Below are 15,864 nucleotides of genomic sequence, written 5' to 3' on the forward strand. Positions count from 1 at the left end.
ATCCTTGGCATTACAAAAGCTTTGCAAAGCAAAAACTAATTTTCATTTAGACAGGCCAGTATTTTTTTCATACTTATTTTCTGACTTTTGCATTCTCCTGTTGTGTTTCAGAATAGAAACAAGTAACAATATTGATACTTTCTGCTGCACTGAAACACTTGAGTCTTTTTGCTCTATTCCCCCTTTCTCAGCATAAATTTGCCATGTTGAACAACAAAACCAGAGTTGACTCTATTACTCTCACAGAGTTTTTCAATGGCTACTTCTCTCTGTGGGAACTCATCCATTTCAAGGGCTCTCTGTTATTTTCTGCTCAGTCAAATTAGACATGTCATTTTGTGTTTAGAAATTGCTGCTGCTGCTGCCAGCATGAGGAAATAGCCTGGGTGGGAATGCCAAGCCCAGGTGGGAATGCAACAGGATCACGGGCAGACACCCAAGGCCCCACTGCTCTGCCCTGCTGGTGGATATCCTCATGCAGAGACACTGTGGGACAACAGGATTGTTGGCAGAAGCAACTGGAAATAATCCTGAGCAGGCTATGGAGTGTAGGAAATTCTAGGTTTTTTGCTAATAGATACAGCTAAAGTGCCCCAGCCCCAAATTTTGTTTGATGATGAATCCCAGCAAACATTGTGGCAAACCCCACAGTCAAAGACTCTAGCAAAGCACCATAGTGAGAAATGGGGCTTTAAAATTTTCCTTATCTAGCAAAGTCTTTCTCTTTTTACGTAAGAAAATTTAATATTAAAATCTTGTCTAAACCACCTAACTTTAGTGTCTGACATAGCAACTGCAGCCTGGGAGGCAAAATCAGGTCCTTTTTAGGTTTCCATGTAATAAATGGGTAGACAACAGTAAATTAAATGAAAATGTGTCAGTTTAATTCATAAATTCTTCACCTCTGTCAAGCCTAATTTTTTTAATATCTCCACCCTCACTCTTTCTATTATAGGAGAGAAAAACCACGCAGCCAATTTTCCTTTATGTTGGTTTAATTGTTGCTCTTTTTTTGACTTTGAAAAGGATACCAAGTGTTCTCATATATGTAAATGTGCCTGATGGCTTTGGCTGTTCAAATACTAAGGCCCCCGTAGGCACTGGGGTGTCCCTGGGGAAAACTTAATATAAATGTAGGTAGAAAGTGCATTTTTGTATTTGTCCAGCTGTGCAGGCTCACATCTGCTGTTCTCAGGCTTGCTGCCAATCATTGCAGCTCTTACCGTTTATTTTTCCTTGCAGGGGAAGAAAACACCCGAGATAATCCTGCTAAGAGAAAGAAGTACAATCATGCAAAGGTGGACTATTGACACTATTTTTGTTACTTTCTTTTTTCATCTGTCTGATGTTACTGGCATAATGGTAGGCATAGCAAGTAGGTTGGAGATGAAAAACTATGCAAAAATTACATTAAATACTGTGTTGTAGCTACATTCTGTGAACACTCATTTTCCCTTGCTCTATGTTCTATTATTCAAACAAGACGAAGAACCTATGGAGGCAACTATCAGATTCCCTTCTCCTGCCTCTCCACATCCTACAAGGTCATCTAAAATAGGCCAGGGAAGTACACTAGAAAATACTGCAGAGAACAATCTTGCTTTGGCAGGAAAATGCATTGTAAATTCTACCAGCTCTTTTTCACTTCCAGTTTCTGTGATCCAGATGACTGGCAAAACCCCTTGGTGTATTTGTTTTGGAAGTACATTAAATACTACATCTGCCTGTTCAGGTGATGCTGCTTGCCCATACAGAAGGGAAGAACCATGGATGCAGCTGGCATTTCTCAAGTTATGTTTGCCTGGTTAGTCTGACTTGGAAATGAAAAGGAGCACAAAGAGGGTTAAACCTCTTCAGCAAAGAGGGGGCAAAGATTCAAGCCCCAGCATCCAGTACCAAAAATAGGAGGCTTTATAGATGAGCATCTAGAGGTTTATCACTGGAATTCAAAATTTCTCAAAGAAAATAGTTCTTATAAACTATTTCCCCTCTTATTTCCCCAGGCACCTTCCAACCAGCTTGGTTTTATTTCAGGTAAATAACAGTGGCTCCTGTTTCCATTACTGTTCTCACTTGAATTTCTCTAAAGTGATCTGCCATTGAGAGATTTCCAAAAACAAGATTAAAAGAGGATTAAAAAAAAAACAAACAACGTTGTCTTTTGAAACATTGCTTTCTTCTTCATGAAACGCACATTGTGAGGAAGCTCAGTGATGGAGGGGGTCTCAGGGTTGCTCCTCCAACCTCTCCTGGAAGGTTGTTCTGCAAATGGCCTAGCCAGACAGGAGCTCCTTCCCAGGAAAAGTTGCTGGCCAGAAGGTTCCCTTGGGGAAGTGCCATGTGCCTCCAGGACCAGGGTGTGTGGATGACCATGTCCCCAGCTCAAAGCCAGAAGACCTGCTTTTGCTGTCACTGTTTGCAGAGAAGGCAAGTCCTGGCTCTTCTGGGAGAGGCAGATCAGAGCCAGCCTGACCCACAGTAATCTTCCTTGTCAGACACCTGGCTGCCTCTGGAGCAATTTGTCACCTTCAGGGACACCACTAGCACTTTCCATCCCATTAATCATGACAGATATCAGAAGACCAGTGGGAAAAGAGGACTTCAATCCTTAATCCTTGCCATCATTTTCTTCCTTTGCTTTTTGGTGTTGGGCTGGCCAGGTCAAGTCGATAAACTGCTCAAAAAAGGTAAATACCACTTTAATCTCTTCCTCCAGTTAATCATGGCAAACCACAGGAAGGCAGATAGTAATTCAAGATTAGCAATAGCCTTATGAAGCTCACATTATTACCAAAGAAATTTAAAAAGCCACACACCTCAAATACCTTAGTTTCCATCTAATCCCCTGATGATTAAACCCCAGACAGCAAAAAAATCCTTCACACATTATCTTCAAATTCAGCATAATTGGAATGAGGCAAATGAATCTAATTTAATCTCTCTTTGTTTCTCACTCCTGACTGCGGAAACAGAATGAAAAGCAGAAAGGAAAATCAAACAAAAGGTGAGATGCCAGAACAGTTGTGGATTTAAGTTTGCTAAAGTCTGTGCTGGGTCATCATGGGATTATTACAGATTGGCTTAACAAACATACACCATCAAAAGAAGAACATCAAATAAGCCAAATATACCCAGTGGGACAAATTTTCACAGAATCAGAGAATCATTTAGGTTGGAAAAGACCTCTATGATTATCAAGTCCAGCCATTAACCTAACAATGCCAAGTCCACCACTAAACCATGTCCCTCAGTGCTACATCTACATGTTTCTTAAATACCTCCAGGAATTGTGGCTATACCACTCCACCCAGGGCAGCCCATTCCAATGCTTGACAATGCTTTCTATGAAGAAATTTTTCCTAACATCCAATCTAAACCTTCCCTAGCACAGCTTGAGGCCACTTTCTCTTACTCTACCACTTACTACCTGAAGAAGAGATCAACCTCCATCTAGCTACCACCTCCTTTCAGGTCATTGCAGGAAGTGAAAAGGTCCTCTGTGAGTCTCATTTTTTTCAGGCTAAACACCCCAGCTCCCTCAGCTGCTCCTGATAAGATATGTTTTCTAGATCCTTCACCAGCTCCATTGTTCTTCTGGGAGGGGAGAAGCAGCCCTCACAAACTCATTGCAGGAATGGATCTGCAGCCTCTTTTCCTCTCAGATTGTTTGTGAGCAATTGTCAGCTTTCTATGGCCACTTTTCTCCATTTCCTCAGGGATTTCTGTAACTCAGGAATTGATCATTAGCAAGCATTAGGGCTCTAAATCATCTGACATCTTGGTGGCATTTCTCTGGTTGGTTGTCTATCTGGATTGAACCATCTCGCATGCTGGAAAGCTGCAATTCTTGAAGAAAGAAGTTGGACGTAAATGATGGCAACACCTCATTTGGATCTTATTGTGTGTTCCCCAATAGTTATTGAACACAGAATTATTTTCATTGTTTATGCAATTTCTTGTGGGATAATACACAGAACATTAGAGGGCTCAAAGAGAGCAGCAGCTGCAGGCACTTCTCAAGTACCCACCAACCATGGACTGTCCCTGTGCCTCTCAACACAAGCAGTTCCTGACAGACACACACATTCAGAGCTGTGCTGAGCCGGGGGCAGAGCAGCACAGAGACTCATCTGAGGATCTCCCCAAACAGAACACAGTACTCACAGCTGCCAGTCCCCATTGAACCCGAGAAACCTAGAGCCTAGAGAAGAGCCACTGCAGCCTCAGAAATAGCTGCAGGTCTCATCTCAAAACTGGTCCACTGCAGGTCACTGGGCAGTGCCACACAGAGGGAAACCTGCTGCTGTTGGGGCAAAGGGTGACAACCACATTAATAAGGAAAGTGGGGTTGAGCACCATAAACTTTTTTTTTTTTTTTCACGGCAGACGTGACCCCTGAGGGCTGTAAATCTTGGAGGAGGCCTCAAGTAGGTACTTGCTCTGTTGCCACCTATTCCTGGGCGGAGTGGTGTGGTGTCGTCACCTGTGCCACCGCCCTGGCTGGCAGAGCAGCCGGAGAGGCACGGCCCCATCCCTGAGCCCAGCCGCGCTGACGTTGGCACTGCTGGCACAGGGAAGGTTTGCTGGGAAATCAATCCAACACTCACATCTCCTGTGAGGAGAATCCAGCCTCAAACAGGTGAAGTTGGCAGCGCTGGTGGTTAGATAGAGTTTTCCATTATATGTTCCTGGTTAAGTTGCTTCTAGTTTAAACTGTTCTTTCATTTCCAAGTCTGTTTTTTTCCTTGGGCTCACATTTTTATTATTTTCTTTTTAAACTGGCAGAATGGTTCAAATATTTTGAAGGGCCTTGGAGAAAGTGGTTATTGTTAAGTAACATTTTAATCTCTGTAACATTTTCTTCTCTTTGCATCAATGTATCCAGTTTCAAGGTATTCCAGCTTTGGAGTACATGTGAAAGGTTTGGTTTCTTTGTGTGTTTTTTTCCCCCTGTCCCTATGAAAATCTGTTGGACTTAATGCAAAGATAAGCTCTGAAAAACTTCTTTGGTGGCGGTGATTTTTTTCTGTGTGTTTCCCCCCCGTTTTGTCGCTTAGATCTTTTAGTATCTTTTTTTCCCAGTGCGGCCTTGATTTCAGCTCTATTCAGTTCTTATCTCAAGACAGCACTGAATGTGCTCATGGAGTCTCCTAAAAGGGGAGGCAGAGTGAAAGCTACCGATAAGGCACAGTGACAACTACATTAAATTCTCCATATATTTTTGACTTAAAAATGTGTTGGGCAGGAGCTGGGAAGGGGTGGGTGGGGAGGAATATCCTAACAGGAAGACTCATTTCTTTGTGCTGCATGCCGTATTTCTGAGCAATGCTTCCAATCACCTCCCTCAGGAAGGAGATTAGCATCAATCCCTAAACCCCCTCCATTTTGTGATGGGGTACGCAGAGGGGCTCTGCGAGTTCATGTTTTGCAGGGAGCAGTGAGCGAAGGGTGGGCGCCTGTCTCCAGCGAGGGGCGTCCAGACTCAGCCGACGGCACCAAGTTCACCTGTGCCGCTGAGGCCCCGCTGAGGGCCCTGCCGGCACGGCCGGGGGCACGGTGTGCCACGGGGCTTGTCCCATTGCCCTGTTCAGAGCAAGCCTGGGCTCCGTGTGCGGGGGGCGGCCGCGCTCGTTTCCAGCGGCCGCTGCTGCCGATGTCCTGCCCGCCCCGAGCACCCAGCGCTGAGCACCCTCAGCCGGCTGTGGGATGTGTGCAGGGCGAGCGAGGGCCGCGGGAGAGCTCCCTGTCCGGCGTTCCCTTAGTAGTTTTGGGGGTAAAAACAAAACAAAACAAAACAAAAAACCAACCAACCAACCAAAAAATCCCCAAACAAACAAACAAAAAAAGGGACCCCCCAATATAAAAAAATCAGAACTTTTCCCGCCCCGCTGCCCGTGCCCGCGGTGCCGGTGGGGCCGGCAGGGAGCGCCGGCGGGGCGGGGGCAGCTCCCCGCGGGCGCGCAGCCCCGCGGAGCCGCCTGTCCGCGCTGCCCCCCCGGCCCCGCACTTCCTGCCCGCGGCGGGGCCCCGGCGGGGCCGGGCAGGGCGATACCAAGTGTCCGGCGCGGCGGGAGCGGCGGCGGCGGGCGGCCCCAGCGCGGGGCTCGGGGCTGCGCAGGGCGCGGGGCGGCCGCGGAGCGGCGGTGCGGTGCGGTGCGGAGCGCTCCGCCCCCCGGCGCGCCCGCTGCCCCGCCGGGGAAGTTGCGCTCTGTCCCTCGCTCTCCCCGGTCCCTCGGCGACCGCTCCTTCCTCCCCCTCCCTCCCTCCAATGCGCCTCCCGCTCATTTCCTCTTTTCCTCCCCGCTCGCCGCCGCTCCGCAGGCGCGCGGCTCGCCCGGGCGCCGCCGCGGAGTTGTAGCTCCCAGGAAGCCGCCGCGCCCCCGCGCAGCCGCCGCCGCCGCTTCCAGGCCGCCCCGGGACCCCGCTCCGCCAGCCGGGTAAGGAGCCGGAGCCGCTCCGCCGCCGCCCGCGGAGCGCCGCGGAAACTTCGGTGGGGCTGCGGGGGGACTGCGCGCTCTCTCCCGCCGCGGGGACTGTCGGAGAGCGGAGCTGGAGGGAGCGGGGAGATTTCTGGCTTTTGGCGTGGGTATTTTCGGGGAGAGAGGGCTTAAAAGGTCCTGCCTGGATGGCGGGCGCGGGGCGCTCCGCGCATCTCTTACATCCCCGTGGGGCGCGGAGCGGGCGGCTGCTCCCTTCGCCGCCAGGAGACGCGGAGCGGACCCGGGCGCCCTCTTCCCGTCCGGGGGATGCGAGCGGGTCCCCCTCCGCCGCCGCGGGGCTGCGGTGTCAGCGCTCGCCTCGCCCCGAGCGGAGGGAATTGCCAGCGTTTCCCCTGCCCTCAAAAAACCCCAAGCCGTGTGTATCTGTGTCCTTGCCTGTCTGTAGCTGTGCGGATATCGGGACGTCCGTGTGTGCACATCCCCGTGCAGCCCGCGCGTGTGTTCGGCTCCGTGTGAGCCTCCCGATGGGAAGGGGCCTTTCGCAGCTCTGCTTTATGGTGGTTAATGGTTTACCCGGAGAAGTTCCCGACGCATGAATGTTGCAGGGCCCTTTGAGTCAACTCCTACAGATCCGGACTTCCTATTGCCAACCTTCCCAAACGACCTTTACAAAATGCTGGCGTTTGCCTCTGGTGAGTTGGCTTTTTTGTCTGTCTCCTCACTGGGAGATGTCTGGGGTTGTGCTGGAGGCCGGAGGCTGCAGCCAAGGTCACCCCAGTTCCCTGAAAGCCGGGCAAGGGGGGACACCCCACTCTTGTGAGGTTGTGGCAGCAAAGGCATCTGCCAGCCGTGGTTTGCATCAGGCTGCTGGGGGACCTGCTGGAGCACATGGCTCCAGTGCACATTAGCTGCTGAAGTAGGGAGAATTACAAGAAATAAGAAATAAAACAAGGCAAGTGTGTTTACAGGTAAATTTCTATATAAATAAGTTCCTCCTCGGTTTGGGAAAAGGTCATCTGATGCATTGTCGGGACGAAAGGTTTGCTGAGAAAAACAGCTGGTGCTCAGTAGGTCTGTGTCCCCTACTCATTGCGGGGTGATTTATACCTATGTGACAAAATCCTGGGCTTTTTCACAGGAATACTTGTAGGCAAGCACTGTAGCTGAGCATTGTCCTGTAATCCCATTCACAAGTAAAAATCTGGTAGGAAGATCAAATTTTCTCTGTGGGAGGAAGAAAGGAGGAAACAATCACTCCCTCCCCAAAATATTTCCCGTTTTTCCTAATGGGAGCCATTTGCTGTAATTTCAGGTTCAAAAGCTCTTCTTGCCTGAGGTGAAATTTGACCAAAGGCTGAGGGACTGTTTCAGCAGCCACTGATATCCCCTGATATCATGCTGTCTTGCATGGGGTCCACCAGCATTGCTGGGTACTTTTGGCCAGGGAGCAGAGCCAGGAGGAACCTCATTGCTTGTTCCAGGGCCGAGTGTCGACCTCACTTCTGACCCCTCGACTCTTCTCAGATGCTTGGATTGAGAACCCTTGGATTCAGGTGAATGGATCTTAGAGCTGAGTGTGTCTGACTTCATGTAGTGTGGTGGGGCTTGGGGAAGAAGGCAGATCATTTCACATTTTCCTTAGATTCAGGGAAGAGGTGCTGGCCAGCCAGCAGTACATGCATCACCTCGTCCTCACACCTATTCTCTGCATTCCTTTGTTGCTTGCCTTTCTCTATGAAGAGGTGGAAGTGTAGGAAACTGTGAGGGGAAAAAATGGGTGCCACTATAGAGTGGCTGTTGCAACACTGTCAGAAGCTCTGCTGAGGAGTCAGCTCTGCTGGCAGAGAAAGTGCTTTTGTTGGCATAGCTTAGTCTGTTCAGGGAATTGCTATGGTGCTGGAGCGGGGTTTGCTCTTGCAGCTGGCTGCTTGCACCAGCAGGAACTTGTGTAGACAAACCTTTCTAGCTCTCAGATGAGGCTGCCACTCTGTGGGTGCAGGTGATGCTCTGCTCGCTGCGTGTCGCAGCTGTGGTGCCCCTGCTCTTCCACCCAACCTCATGGGCATGGCAGTAACATGGGACAGTTGTTAGGAGCTGAAGATAGAGATTAATTTGTAGCCTAAACAACATTAAACTTGGATTATGACTCCACAAAAGAAAAAAACAAAACAAAACAAAACAAAACAAAACAAAAAAAAAAAAAAAAAAAAAAAAAAAAAAAAAAAAAACCCACCGTAATCTGGGTTTAGAAATGTTGCAATTAAAAATACGCATGCAACGTAATTTTTTTTTTTTTTTTTTACAAGCAAGGCAACATTCTTTTGAGTGTTGGTTACTTTGACAGGGAGGAGACAAGAATACTGGTCTACCAAGGGGGCAGTGTGAATAAAAATTCTATATCATTGGATTTTTTACTTCATTTTAGTGATGCGAAACTGTAAGCAATGATGTTGCACTGTTTGCATGTGCAAGATGCACTGATACTCATGGGAAGAGGATCTCACACGTTTCCAAAGAACTGCTGGAATTTCCTTCAAGCATGACTTTTAGGTCAGATTCAGGAAAAAAAGCAGTGTGTTTTCCAGTTAATGGAAAAAAATACGGACTTTTTTTTTTTTTTAATGTGTTTTCCATCATGTTCTTAGGATGCTTTCCATAATGTCTATATGTGGGATCAGTTTCTTTGTTCATTTTCTGTATTAGAAAACTTTTTGTGTCCAACATATGCATCTGCATTGAGCTTAACTTGGACAGAAGTTAAATTTCCTTTGGCAAGAGGTTTATCTTACATTGTTTAACTGTGCTACTGTATTGTGTGTGATGCTACCCATGGATAATGAAGGGATTTGCTTTTGCAAAATTGTTGAAGTTTAGCTTTAATGGACAGAACTTGGTTTTGACCAGTGCGTAAAATTTCCATTTTTCCAATAATCCTCTACCTCCTATCCAGGAGAGGATGACAAATGTGAGCAGTTATCTTCACTTCGTCAGTCTTTTGCTGTATAAAAGATTCCACTAGTCGGTTTTGTTTTGCTAACCTGCTAATTAACCCATTGATTTCTACATTTCTCGACTTACCCAGATAAATATCCTCTGCCTGTTGTCATGCTCTGCTAGCAAAGTAATTGTGAATCCTTGAGCAGTGGGGTAAATACTCCGTGAGGAGCTCCTTACTTTACCTCTCTGACTCTTTCCGTGGATAGGAGAGAATTTTCAGCTGAATCTCCTGGAAATGTGACCTTTCTGGAAGTCTGGTGTTGCTTAATAACTGGGAGACCCACAGGACTGACCGCAGGATGAATTATGCATTCTCCTGCTCTGACTGTGTTGGAATTAGAAAGCAGGAGCTAAGGGGGGGGGGGGGGGGGGGGGGGGGGGAGGGCAGATCAGTATTGTAATCTAAGAAATATTGCAGTTCTTCTGGATTGCACTGCATGAAAGATGCCTTTATTATTATTATTGTTAACAAATGCTGCTTATCATTTGCACAGTAGGTTTGTAGACACCCGTGAGTAACCAGTGTGAAAGAAATATCAGTGGTACTTGGGTTGTCTCAATATTTCTTGTCCTGTAGGTGTACATCTTTTTAAAATCAAAGAAAGCAGCAGGTAGTTTAAGGAATTCTCCCTGGTGATCAATGTTAGTTGAGATACTAGGGAACCCATGCCAAGCAGCATTCCCTTCAAAAGATGCCACCAGCTACAACCTGGCCAGCCTTTTCCTTCCCTTGCATGCAAGATATTTCCCAGTGATTGAGCTGCCTGTCTGAAGTGGCATAATCTACTTCGAAAACAGCAAGAAAACTTAGGCATAGCTGTAGTTGTATACACTTCAGGCTTCAGCCTTTGAGACCTTCTGGCAGGTTTTTTGTTTGTTTGTTTGTTTGTTTGTTTGTTTGTTTTTGGGGTTTTTTTGGTGACTCCTTCAAATATGTTTTAATCTTTTTTTTTTCTTTTTCTGCCCTCCGTTTTTAAAGGAAGTCAGACTGCATGATGGGAAAGAATGCAGCTGCATAACTGCACGTTTAACAGCTGAGGAAAAAAGGATGCTTGCTAGTATTTCAGTTGCTGTAATCTTAATGTATTCAGAGAGGTGTTTAGGCTGATTCTATCCCTTTAAATATCCACTTGGGTTGGAAAACACTTGATTGGTGACAGGGACACTTGGAGACTTCAAGGGTGGAAGGCACGGCTCGCACCTACAGAGATACTTGCTGAAAAACAGGCGTACTGAGATCCTGAAATGTTTGCCAAGAGCAACAGCTAAACTTGGGCAGCTGGTTTAGCAATTAAATAATGTTTTTGTTTTGGACAATGGGTTTATCGTAATGAATTAGCCGGTGGACTAGTCAGAGTGGCAGAGGGGTTTGTTTTTGATTCCCCAACCATGCAGCATACCGGCATCGGGCACGTACCTCCCAGCAATGGAAGTGCAAGTGACATTTCACACGAATTGTCTGGGAGTGGGAGCATGTACACTTGTGTGTCCCTTGTGTGTAAGCCCCAGATTCTTGTAACCTCTTGAAAATAGAAACGTGATGGATGGGCATGGAATAAGGAAATACATGGTGCCTTGTGCTTAGAAGTTGGCGTGTGGCTCATGCAAAGTCGTTTTAGAATAGTCGGGGGCGGCGGTGGGAGGAGGGAGGAAAAGAAATGCCTTCAGGGGGCTGGGAGCCAGCGCGTGGGCCGCTGCAAGCCGTGCTCGCCAGCCTTCCGAGCTTCTCATTCACCTCTGCTCCGCACAGCCTGGCCTGGCTCTGCAGAAAGGAGCTTTTCCTTGCTCGGAGATAGCAGGATTTTTTTTTCAGGTTTCTTTTTTGCTTTCAAAAGGGCATTATGCGCAGGATGCTCTGTTCTTGGCAGCTCGCCCACTGTGTGAGGGGAGAAAGCTTGCTGGTTTGGTCACAATGCAGATAGCCAGTGTCAAAGCCAGTTAGCATTTGCAGGGCATCCTTTCCTTTTTCTCTTAAATAAAGCTTTTTTTATTTAGCAGGCAAATTTTGTTTCTTCAAACACAATCACTTTCTTAAAACTTATCTGGGGAGCGGCAGACTTTTCTTTCTAGAGCAGTTTGGGGCTGCTGGATGAAAGCTGCTTGTATGTCAGAGTGGGAGTTACATGGGAACATGTTGTGGATGCATAACCATCAGCATCAACTTTGATTATGAAATGTGTGTTCAAAAAATAAAAGCAGGTGCTTTGCAGTGCTTAGGAAAGGGTCTAGAAGCAACATCTGTTCAATATGTTAGAAGACGCTTGAAAACCCTGTGTCTCCCTTGCCAGAGCTGAAGGGAAGGCAGCAGCTTGAGACCTAGGTTTGGGAGCAGGTTGTGCAGGAGCTGCCTGGCCAGTGGGTATCACAGGCAGCTGCCTTTCATCATCATCTGCAGAGTGATCAAAGCACTGTCCTGGAACAAGCTGGGGGTTCTGCTTTTCCATCTAATTTCCAACTCAAGATTATTTTTCAACAGTCAATACCCCTGTGTCTTGTATCATCTCTCTGATCTCCCCTCCGTGGTGTCCACCCTCCTAAAGCTCTTGTGCTGAGACAGCTGGAGTCACTGTACAGGGCAGGGGGTAAGAAATTTGGGTCAGCATAGAAGGCCATCAATGGTTAGTCACCATGATTTTTGCTGGGCTGGGTTTTATTGTTCTTAAGCTCATGTAAGTCAGCATTGCTTCAGAGGGGTTCTGGGAGGCTTTCCAGAAAATGGGTGCTTCTGTGTGTGAATTTATTAAAGGAGGCACTTAGGCCAAATAAAATGTGGGTTGGAAACAGGTATTTGACAGTTGTGGAATCACATGTGTTTCTGAAAGTCAGAACCATTTAAATGGGAATGAGCATGTGCTTGTGTCCAGCCTCTCTAGTGGCTTTGTACAGTGAACACTGGATGGTTGCATCCAGGTGGAGGATGGCAGACCAAGATCAACCCTGATGTAAGAAGCTAGATTTCCCCAAATCCCATGATTTCCCTTGGCTTAGTCTTGATGTGAAGCAAACTGGCTGAAATCAGTTGTAGGAGACCTTTTCATTTCAGGTGGTTCCCCTGCTCATTGGCATGGGATGGTTCACTGGGTGCTGCACCCTCAGTGATGGCTGAAGCCCCTTCTCTGGGTGTCAAGAGTTTGGTCACTGCACATGCCTGTCCCCCCAAGGGACACAGTGTGAACCTGAGGTGCTATCCTCGTCCATGCCAGGCTTGTCCCAGGAGCAGCAGCTCTGCCAGGACCAGTCAGGGTTTCTTCTAGGGTTATCAGAAGATGCATCAAAAGATAATTTTCTAAAATGAAAATTAGATTTCATTCCAGTTGAGAGTAATTGAAGTGGTTGTAATGGTCTGAAAGCAAATGAGATTCAGCTCTGTAGACTACAGCCGCAACTTTCTGTTCTGCTTGTGTCACGCTTCTTAAAATGGCATTCATTCCTAAATCTGGCCCTAAAGCTCTGTTACAAAGAGCTGTGTTTGTCTCAGGAGATAGGAAAAGATCACACTTTAATTTTAATTCATTGTCTAGCCCTCATCTCCCATCTCCTTGAGGATTCCCTGAACCTGCAGGCTGAATTTCCCAGCGAGGTTTGTCCCCGTGGGAAGCCTCCTGACCCCAGTGGGATTTGCAAGAGAGCAAAGAGTCTGTCTCATCCCGTTCAGATGGAACAGCCCTCCAAAGCAGCTTGCAGTTTCAGGCTAAATAATCTGTCACTCCAGCAATGCTCCTGTACCAGTCACAAAGAAGAGAGGAATCTCTGCAGGGGAAAATTCCATTGCTGACACCTGCCGAGGTACCACTGGACTGTCCACAGTGGAGGACAGATGCAATTGCTGAGTCTGTCACAGAGGGAGATCTCCCTGTCTCTCTTCTGACAAAATGTCTTGGTATACATGGGGTTTGCCAGATCTGATCTGCTCAGTTGCACCAACTGTGATTTCCCTTCTCCCAGATCTCCTGGTGTTTGTCTTTCGTGGCCCCTGCTGGAGGCTGTTGGCAGGCTGTTCACATGGTGTGCTCTGTAGCTTCCCAGAAGTCCTGTCCCTTAACTGAGGCAAGCTGTTCTGAACTGATAGCACCAGAAACAGCTGAATTTACTGAGTGCTTGCTTTTTTGGGTGTAATTCAGGAGGCACAGTTTGGAAATGAAGGTGCATTGCTGTCCATTTCCAGAGCTCTGATCTGTTGCAGGACACATTCAAAGATGATCTTCCTCAGCATTTGGCTGAGCCATCACCTTCTGAGCACCAAGGGCTTCACAGCCAAGCACTGGTTAGTCCCATTTATGTTGGGACATTTTGAATTAGCTGTGCCAAGCTTTGTTTTCAGATGCTTGATGCCCACTGCTGGTGCTGAGGTCTTCTATGTATCACTAATGGCTTTGACAGCTTTTTATGCTTGGTAAGGAGACATGTTTCTAACAAAAATGCTCTGCACTCCTTGCTCAGTTTCAGGAAAGCTTTGCAAAAACATTTTGGTGGAAGTTTTGATATTCTTAAGCCGTATGCACGCAAAAGTCCAGGCTGACTATTGAATATTAATGACTCCTCAGGGGGTTGTGAGAAGTGTGCCTAAAGATGGAGTAGCCTTAGACAGAAAGACAAACTGTGAGTGGCATGTGAGTACCACAAGGGGTTTAATGCTGTGCCTGCTGCTTGCCATAAGAGCACAACCCCTGTGTCGTGCCCAGGGTTCAATACAGTGGGCCTGAGGAAGATGTGCAGGTGCTGGGGCAGAGCAGTGCTGCAGGCTGAGCTACTCAAGGCCAGCCACCACTGCCATCTCTTTCTGTGACTGTGACATTCCTGTGCCAGGTTCTGTGTCTCTGGCTGCAGTCTATGGCTGGTGTGCTCTGGGGCTTGCAGGATGCCAGTTTGTCACTGCTTGTCTCCTGTCTTCTCCCATTTCACCCTGCTGCCCACATCAAGCCATGGAGATGCCAAGCTCCTGCTCATGATATCAGCCTCCATTTAAACCCATTTCTTAACTGGTAGTCAGAAGTGGATGAAAGGACATGGAAAAATCCCCAACTGGAGTAGCAATGGTGACAAGTCGCAAAGATGTCAAGGTGGTCACTGTCAGACTTCTCCAGAAGCTTGGCTTCTCACAGGTCATGGCTCCCACCAAGTAAAAAGACAAGGGGACTGATAGCATTGTCACTCAGGTGTCCCTGTGGAGGAGGAGGAGTTTGCCCAGCTGTGTTCCAGAGAGCCCTGCTGCTGGCTGAACCCATCTGCACGTGCCCTGCTTGTACCAGGACAGACTGTGCCAAGGTAACTGTGGGCTGCAGGAGGGCTGCCTGTGAGGAAGTGGCAGCCTGTCCTGGCAGAGCAGGGAAGACCCTTCAGCTTAGAAAAATCTTTGTCACCTGAGGTTAATATTTTACAGCCTCTGAAAAACTGATTGATGTGTGCTGGAAGTTTTGCACATAATGTTGCTTTTCCAGCTCTTGAGAGGTTAAAAGACACTGGTGCATCTGGTTTTTGCTTCACTTCCAAGGTGGTTTTCCCCTTATAAAGATGAGAGTGTGTAGATTTTTTTTTAATGAATGAATGATCTGCCTAGGAGCACTAGTTTGTGATAAACTTTATTTAAATGCAGCTGCATTTTCTGTAGCTGGAGTGTGGGTTTATGTAGCATAAAAGAGCCTCAATATGCAGAGAGGATTAAGTTTATGTGAGGCACCTTGGCTCTGCCATAACAGCTTATATCACTATAATTTGGGTTTTGAATTAATTTAGGCTTCATTCAGTCCTTGGAAAGTTTTTGAACTATTTCAACTATTGATCTCTTATGCCTCTCCATCTGGTATCTTAGCTAATTTAAGTTATACTCTCCTGTAATAAAAGGCAGTTGACACTAGGTCCTGTGTCATTGCTTAGCAAATCTTATCTTAGCAGATACCTCCCTTCCCGTGACCTTCCTCATTCATTATATCACTCCCAAATCTTTATTGTGTAACTTGAATGTAATGTTTAGTTTAGAGCATCCTGTGAAGCAGGGAAATGCAACTGAAAAGGAGGCTAAAAAGGGGAAGAGAGAAACTTCCTGCCCAATGAATGTGTAATTGCACAATTTAGTTAATTGTATTGGAAAAATGTTCAAGAGGAAATAGGGTAAATAACTGGCACTGTTCTGTCCCCAACTGCTTGTACCCTGTTTAGCTGTAGGCTGAGTCCAAGTCAGACCAGGCAGTATGTGGCATTTGTCAATAGTCTTCTTGGGAAAAAACCCCAACATCTAAACAGCTCTGTGATTCAGTAAGGGAAGTCAGGAGGGACGGGAGCCAAGACTGACATACAATGCAGAAATGCAATCTGGAAATTCGTGTTGCAGGGAATTGCTTCTGCCTCCACCGAGATGAATCTGTGGCTGAGTAGCCCATGATGTATTTAATGAAAGGCCTGATTGGCATGCAGGTTTCTCCTTTGCACC

General features: G+C 47.1%; 1 protein-coding gene across 2 annotated transcripts in view; it reads left to right on the forward strand.

Annotated features, from left to right (window-relative positions):
* Positions 1-6,387: 6,387 nt before the first annotated feature.
* The window catches only part of HPCAL1 (hippocalcin like 1), a 64,236-nt gene continuing 54,759 nt past the window's right edge, over positions 6,388-15,864 (forward strand). The window contains exon 1 of one of the 2 annotated variants that reach the window (XM_083858233.1): positions 6,388-6,437. The gene's annotated coding sequence lies outside the window, so the exon portion shown is untranslated. Of the gene's footprint in view, positions 6,438-7,036; positions 7,133-15,864 lie in introns of those variants that run through there. The other variant, XM_083858234.1, reaches the window with a different exon arrangement.

Source organism: Zosterops lateralis (assembly GCF_965231275.1).
Source record: "Zosterops lateralis genome assembly, chromosome: 3".
In the NCBI taxonomy this organism is placed as follows: Eukaryota; Metazoa; Chordata; class Aves; order Passeriformes; family Zosteropidae; genus Zosterops; species Zosterops lateralis.